The following is a 7,415-nucleotide window of genomic DNA, read 5'->3' as shown; positions in this document are numbered from 1 at the left end:
AGGGAAACCGAGCCTGCTTTTCCAGCCCTGTGCTGCTCCCTGACCTGACAGCCCTCTCCTCACGTGCCTGTCACCTTAAGCATCACCCCAACCCTTTGGGGTGCTGGGGTTCCCTCAGCCCAGCCTTGCAGCAGGGTCCTGTCGAAGCTGTTCTGTAGCTCTTGCCTTGGTGCCTGAACCCAGGGGGAGCTCCCTGGTTTGGTGAGGGCAGGAGGAAGTTTTGTTTCTATTTCCGAGTCCCCTTTCTATCAGTGCCAGCTTTTGGATGGGACAAGGGCCTGGGCAGAGGTGAGGAAGTTATTGCCACTGTGACACCAACGCCCCTGGCTTAGTGTGCTGTGCACCCTGTTACCGCTGTTCTGGTGTATGGTGAGCAAGGCTAAAGCCTCCTTGGGGTGAGACCCCTTTGTCCCCAGCCTCTCAGTGCAGTGAGAGGTTGTCACAATGACAGACATGAATGCTGTGAATTGCATTGTGGAGAGGAAGGGGTTTTTTACTAGCTCTTCTGCTTTTCAATACTGAACCAGCTTTGCCCTTTTTTTCCCCAGTGTTAGTGCTATAAATAAGCTAGGCTGGAAGCTCAAGCTGTATGTTTGGATGAACCATCATGAAGGGTGAATCCCCCTCCCTCTCTTAAGGCAAATGGTATTTGCAATCAGCCTGAAACTTCCCCCCCCCGCCCCCCAAAAAATCCATCCCACAGCCAGGGGGGACCCTGAGAAATTCCAGCAATCCTGTAGCTTGTGGTGACCACTTCGGCTCCAGTCAGAAACATCAGTGCGAACTGCAGCTGGCAAATGTCTGCCCAGTGAAGGATCGCTGCAAAATCCAGCATGGTCAATATAAAAAGTCACCCATGGACTCAGTTTTTGAATGAGACCCGACATCAACAAAAACCTGAGATCAATACATCCACTTTGCTGACTTTCTAGCTTTGGAGATGGTGACTACTTGCTTACTTTATATGCCTCAGCTATTTGAACTCCCCCTCCCGTCCTCCAAGCAACTGACTCATTTCCTCCTCTAAAACCTTCCTTTTTTAGCCTTTCGCTCTGAAGTATTTGGTGTCTGTTTTGAGCTGCGTGCTCCATGCCTTACTTAGGCAAACTCCTACATCACAGCCCTGCAAGCCATGCTTTTGTACCATGGAAATCGTTTGTTTTCCCTGATAGTTTCAGTCCTGAGGGGCAGCCTTGGCTACTGACTGTGCTCGTCGGCAAATTGCTGCTTTGCTGTTGGAAATTGGGGAGGCAGACAATCGGCAAGGCAGCTGGTGAGCTGAGGCTGCCGCTGCTTATGGTAATTGCTGTTGTCTCCCTCTTAGCCCCGCTTCCCCCATCTGCCTGCATCCACCTGCCGTCTTTTCATCCACTTTTGCCCTGATCTCGCAGTTGGAGCGGGGATCACAGATGCTCCTCTTTGGCTGAACGACCACCGAGCACCCAGACTCTGACTCTCTGTGCTGTCTGATGCAGCAAAGGAACAGGCAGTGTCCCCTTGTGCAAGGTCTGGCACGGTGGTGACCCAGAGCTTTGGTCGTGGGTGATGGATGCTGCTGTAACAACACTAGCTGAGTGTGCCTGAAATACAGTGCCTTTTTCTCAGGGCTTATGGAATATTGGCTCTGTGGTCTTGGCGTCGCAAGGATCAGCAAAGATAATTTTAGACAGGAACAGAAAGTCTCTGTAAACCTTACAGTCATAGCTATTTCACTGGCAGAAAAAAACCCCACGAGGAGCCCATGGCTGTGCATTGCTGAAACATTCTGCTTAGTAGGTGCACTGGAGTAAAAATTTAAAGGGTAATTTGGGGGCAGGAGACTCTAAGGGCGATTTCTGGGAACTGTTGTGATGCTCCATCCCTTTGCTGAGGAGGTGGTGCAGCAGACAGGATGCAGGAACCAAGAACCTGATGTTTGGTCCAAAGCCCTCTCATAGCCTATGGCGTGAGTCTGGACAAGCTGCTTTCCCCCGTTAAGTTAGGTTCCTGTTTTTGAAGCGTTGACATTGTTCCTGCTTTTTCTGTATTGCAATTTGAGATTTAGTGTGTTACAGTATGGGTAGAATCAGAGCTAGATGCTGCTTATCAGTACTTGCTATTTTTACAGTAATGAAAAGGCTGTTCCTAAATTGCTACAGATGAATGCCAGAACTTGTATTCCCTTTAATTTGCTATCAGCTTCCACAATTGCTGCAGGTTGCAATCCTTCTAATTTCCGCGTGGTGAAAACTGCAGGCTATGAACAACCAGACTAAAATTTGACCCTGCCTGCTGCTGTAAAACTGGGTGGATTTTATCAGCCTCATCAGAATTGGTCTGGACTGAGTGGGATGGGGAAGGTAGCTCAATGCTTCATTACCCCTGGGGCATTTTCTCCACTAGAAAGACAAAGGAGGAAATAACACAAGAAGGTAGCTCAGGAGTGGAACAGCTTCATGTCAATTTAAGTAAGCAAGAATGTCATCAAGCTACTCTTCTACCTGGCTTTTTTTTTTTTCCCCTTTGATTTTGTTGCCACTAAAGCCTGTCTGAAATACTTCTTATGGTGAGAATGAAATGCCTCTTGCTCCAGAATCAGCTTAAGGGCTGGCCACTGCTCAACTCTCGCTTAAATCCTGAGAACAGGCAATGTACAAAACTTACAATGATGTGTTTTCCCTGCATACACGGGAATTGGACCTTAAATCCCTGTCAGTCTGAGAAGGGAGGCTCGTGTTGAATACAGAGGCCTTGAAGCAGTGGGTAAAGCTTTAAGCAACATCTCTGCCTGCATTACTCGAATGCTTTGCAGCAGAAAATTCTCTGTGATTGTGCTCTAGAGCTTTTGCCGTGAGACAGGGCTGTGTGTGCAACCCCTTTTATAGAGGGGGAGGGCTGAGCCCAGAGAGGCTGCACGGCTCTCACAGCCCCGGGCAGGAAATTTGTGGTGTGATGAATTCTTCTCTGCCTTTACCGGGTAACACCCGACCCTTCGGGCCATCTCTGCTCTGCGCATGTAAGATGATAGTGCTGCTACACTGAATGCGGCACGACTGCAGGGATTTCTTGGAGAATAAGCATTTGTGGCTTATGTGGGCTTTGTTCCAGGTGTGGAGGTGGTTGCTGCTGATGCCATTAGTAATTGCCATCTGCAATGCCATTAATAATTATTTTATTTCCTGAATTAGTGAACCCCCACTCCTCACACTGTAACCCAGACAGAAGGTTGTTGTAGCAGTTTAGTTTTCTTACAACACAGTTTGTGCTCAGCAGCATCAGAATAACAAAACTTTCTGGACGTGTGTTGTTCCTGCAGGATGGACCCTTGTTTTGGCTTGGGAACTGCAGGCCTGTCTGAGTTTGTCAGGGCTGTGGCCACTTATTGAACCTGTCTGGGTTTGGCTCTCTGGAACAGGGAGGGGGGCTTGGCTCTTGTTGGAATTGGGAGTTCATTTTAAGGAGGGCTTCCGAGGGTAAGATTAGATGGGAGGTGAATTAGCCCTACCCCATGTATAGGGCAAGGTGATGTACAGGCATAGACTGGAAAATCCCCACCCCTAATCTGCTTACTGTCTAACCATAAGAAATGCATGGGGTAATGAAAAAGGAAGCAATGAGACATATTAGTCAGCATTATGGATGTTCATCAACAGCAGCCTTTTAACTGTGGAGGACTTGCTAGAGGGTAGTGAAAACATCAGCCTTATACCTGTGGAGGATTTGCTAGAGGGTAGTGAAAGGCCCTTCAAAACTGACAAAAGATAATTAAGAAGCATTGAATATGATTTCTGGGGAATGCTCTGAGAATTCACTGGAGGCCTGAGTTGCAGAGGTGGGTATGGAGAGGTAAGCACTCATTTCCAAAGCACAGCCATGTGCTGTGACACTGGAGAGAAGCCACAGCACTGGCAGTGCCTGTGGAGCACAACTGGGATGGGCTGCAGGACAAATCTGCCCACAGTCTGGGACTGCATGGATCTGAGAGCTATGGGAGCTGGCTGTGCCAGCAGTGTTTTATGGGTGGTGCTGGGGAGAACAAGCAAATCAGGTTTTTTGCCTTCCGATACATGAGGTAGTCTCAAAAAGGGCTTTGCTTTCCTGGTGAACCTGAGCCTCACACATGGATGGACAACACTCCTACCACTACTGCCACTTAGGCTGTGCTGGGTGAGGTGGGGGAGTAGGAGGACATTGCAGAGAGACAAAATGGGAAGAAGAGGGTCTTGCTGTGTTTCCTGCAAGCGTGCTGTGGATGGGAGTCTCTGAGAGTTCCCTTTACCTCTCCTATCTGTGTTGTGGGCCTGCAGGATGTGGTCTTTCTGCACAGATTCTGAATGGAGTCAAGAGTGGCTCGATAGCTGTATCTCTGCTCTAGCTGTATTTATAGCTCTGGGTTGACAGCGGGGTCATGGTGAGCTATATATACCTGCTGTGGTTGCTCTTGTCCGGGGAAGTGGCTGTGGGGAAGTCTCCACTGAAAAACAGGGTAGTGTGAATAGAGCATTCCCACCACCCTCTTTAGATCTGTTCTGTGTGCCTCAGTCTGTACTGGTGGCCTGTGCTTGGTGTGCTGGCTCTCTTCAGGCACACGGAGTGGAGGAAGGCTGGCTGGTGTGGGGGGATGGATCAGCTGGGTGAGCCTGTGTATTCCCAGTCTTCAGCCAAGCAATGGTCTCCTTCTGAGCCTTTGCACTGCCTGAGTGGCACAGCTCAGATCTCTCCATGGGTGGTCACCAACAAGCTGCATGTGGGTGGTGGCAAGGAGCAGGGTTACAGCTGCATTTCTGAAGGGGGCCTGGAGGCATAGGTTGCCAGTCGATGGTGTATGGGCTGAATCTGGCCAGCCAGAGCAACTTCTTCCCGGTGCAAGCTACCCTGTCATCCTTCCCTAGGGCTCTGACACTTCTGCTGGTTCCGAAAGACTTGAATGTTACCAAAACACAGCTCCTGGACAGTGCTTCCCCTGTCAGATTGCCCATCACAGAAGTCTTTCTCCCATCATGTGATGCTTTGCTCTTGCTGTGTTCAAAAAGGTACTCCTGACCTTCCCTCCAGCTCCATCGGCTTCCAGGCAGGTGGCTGATTTCCACTCCTCTCCCGGATCCCGACTGTCTCAGTCCCAGATTCAGCGTCAGCCTCACCCCGGCTCAGGGTGGAAGTGGCCCTGCAGCTGGGAGATGTTCCGCTGGGGAGTCGGGGCCCTGGGACAGGGCGAGGCTGTCTCTTCCCTTCTCCCAGCAGTTTGAGGGCAGTGCCCATGGGACGCAGTGGAGGGGAGCGGAGGGCTGTTGTCCCAGACCAGCTGCCTGCTGGTGACTGAAGGCACGGCACCATCTGGTGGCACGAAAGGAATTTGTCTGTACGTCTGTCAGAGAGCACTCCTGACTTTCTCAGTCAGATGCAAACTAGCAGTTTCCAACTATATTTTGTCTCCTTTTTATTTTCCTCTGTTCCCCCCCTTCGGAAGCCTCTGTGGCTTTGTCCACCTGTCTGCTGTTCTTGTCTCTCCCCAGCTGCTGTGACTATTTCTTATAGAGAGGCTTAAGCTGACAAACTTGTCCAGCTCTGGGTCATTCCTGGAGCATGGTGCAATTTCTCAGTCTGGGAAGAAGGATTAGAGAGCTGCAGAGGGCATTGCCCAAGGGCAGGCTCTGCTACAGCCTGAGATGTGACAGCTCTGCTCCCTTTAGAGCTGTTCTGGGTTGGATCAGAGGTCTGTCTAGTCTGGTCTCCTCTTCCTGGCAGGAGATACCTGGGGAGGATAGACAAAGGCAGTCAGCAGGCAGCAGGAGATCATCTAGATGGTCTGACAACCTCCCACGTGCAGGCAGGAATGGCCTGAGTTTGGCATTGTGCCTCTACTTTTAATAACTTTCTGTGGATTTCATCCCTTCTGGTTTTGACTCATCTCCATCTGAATCCGTGAAGATTCCTGGCATTTGCTACACCTTCTGGAGGTGCAGTTGGGCAGGAAACCTCTGCCCTGGTCTGGGGTTTAAAGCGCTGTCCACGGTTGCATGAGCATCGTTCATCTGCGTGCTGGGGCTGCAGGGCAGAGCACATTCCAGAAAGGCTTGGTGACATGCCTCTGTTTTCTCTCTTTTCCAGATCCCTTGGAGGGACTGGATATGCCAGGAGTGTCCAGATTGTGGGTCTGCTGATCTTCAGGCAGAGAGGAGCGGTGGGACCCAGCTCAGAACCAGATGTCAAGGTGGGCCTTGAGGAGTAAACCTTGTATGTGTACTGTCTGTGTGAGGTGGAGTGGTTTGGTTCTTCCAGATCCCCTGGGGTCCCTAACTATTTAAGGGCTGCTGGGCACTTGATCTGGACTGTTGCCTAAGAAGGCAGTTCTAAAAATCAGGTAGGAAAAAGTGGAGGCCTCTTGTTTTGTGAAAATCATGGCAGTCCAACCTCTTTTTCCCCCAAATTCCCTTGGGTTGTGGCTGGGTCTTGGTTCTGTTTTGGGGTGTTGTGAAAGCTGAATGGGTGACAGTAATCTGGTTGCTGTTGATTTTGTCATTAACCCAACACAGGTACCTCCTGGCCTGTGAATGTGTGTCCCAGCACGGTGTGCATGCCTGGGCTGGAGAAAGGGATGCAGGGTTGTGAGGAGGAGCTGGGAGTTGTGCTGGGCTCTGAAACAGGCACACCTGCACCAGACACCATCGTGTTCAGTGCTCAGGGGTGACTGGTCTCAGTGCCCTGGGAGAGGGCAGCACAGGACTGTGTTCCTGTTATCCCGAGACTTCCATATGAGCAGGGGCCAGTGAGAGTCCATCTTTGCAAATTCACGTTTTGCCACCAGGGAGCTCCCATTCCTCATACCAGGCCTACGGTGAGAAAACAGAGGCCATCGTGGCAAAAAAAAATCCCTGAGTCTCCACCGGATCCCAGCTCTTGGAGTAAGGGCCGGACTCTGTGGTGACTGCTCTGTCTTTAAAACAATATTATTTTAGTGCTTGGGTGAGTTTTTCCCTTTCATTGCAGGTTTCTTAGGAATGGGAGAACATGGAGGCTGGAAATATTGAGGCTGGCTAATGAGAGAAAACACAGTGAGCAGGTGGAAATGTGGTGACAGCAATGCATTTCTCCTCACTCTGGTGGTTTTGGACAGTCTTGCTGATAGAATAGCAGAGCTGGAGAAGGTCTGCCTGCAGCCATACCCTTGCTGCTAGTTGACCTACAGAGAAGAATGTGGCACCTGTGCTTCTAGAAAGAGTGGTGGCACATGCAGTAGGTTTAGTTTGGTACTAATTTGAGTTTTTAATCACCAGTGATAGGACTTTTTCTGTTTGATTACAGGGTTGAAGCATTTACTCCCCCAGACAATGTAATTCTGACCTTTTCCGTCTACTCTCCTGCCTTCCAATGCCTAGTTTCTTTCCTGCTCTTACCTGGCACTTTCGCAAACACGTATTTCAACCTCCCACATTCCT

The 7,415-nt window shown here is 50.2% G+C and overlaps 1 long non-coding RNA gene across 5 annotated transcripts in view; it reads left to right on the top strand.

Moving 5' to 3' along the window:
• LOC108445622 overlaps nucleotides 1–7,415 on the top strand; it is a 23,810-nt gene that overhangs the window by 1,994 nt on the left and 14,401 nt on the right. For 2 of the 5 annotated variants that reach the window (XR_001860561.1, XR_001860560.1), the window contains one exon: nucleotides 6,088–6,190. This is a non-coding gene — a long non-coding RNA (uncharacterized LOC108445622). Of the gene's footprint in view, nucleotides 1–7; nucleotides 6,191–7,415 lie in introns of those variants that run through there. The other 3 variants (XR_001860563.1, XR_001860562.1, XR_001860559.1) reach the window with 3 other exon arrangements.

This window comes from Corvus brachyrhynchos, unplaced genomic scaffold (genome assembly GCF_000691975.1).
Source record: "Corvus brachyrhynchos isolate BGI_N302 unplaced genomic scaffold, ASM69197v1 scaffold101, whole genome shotgun sequence".
Taxonomy (NCBI): domain Eukaryota; kingdom Metazoa; phylum Chordata; class Aves; order Passeriformes; family Corvidae; genus Corvus; species Corvus brachyrhynchos.
Note: the sequence above shows the minus strand (reverse complement) of the source record. Positions and strands in the feature narration are given on the sequence as shown.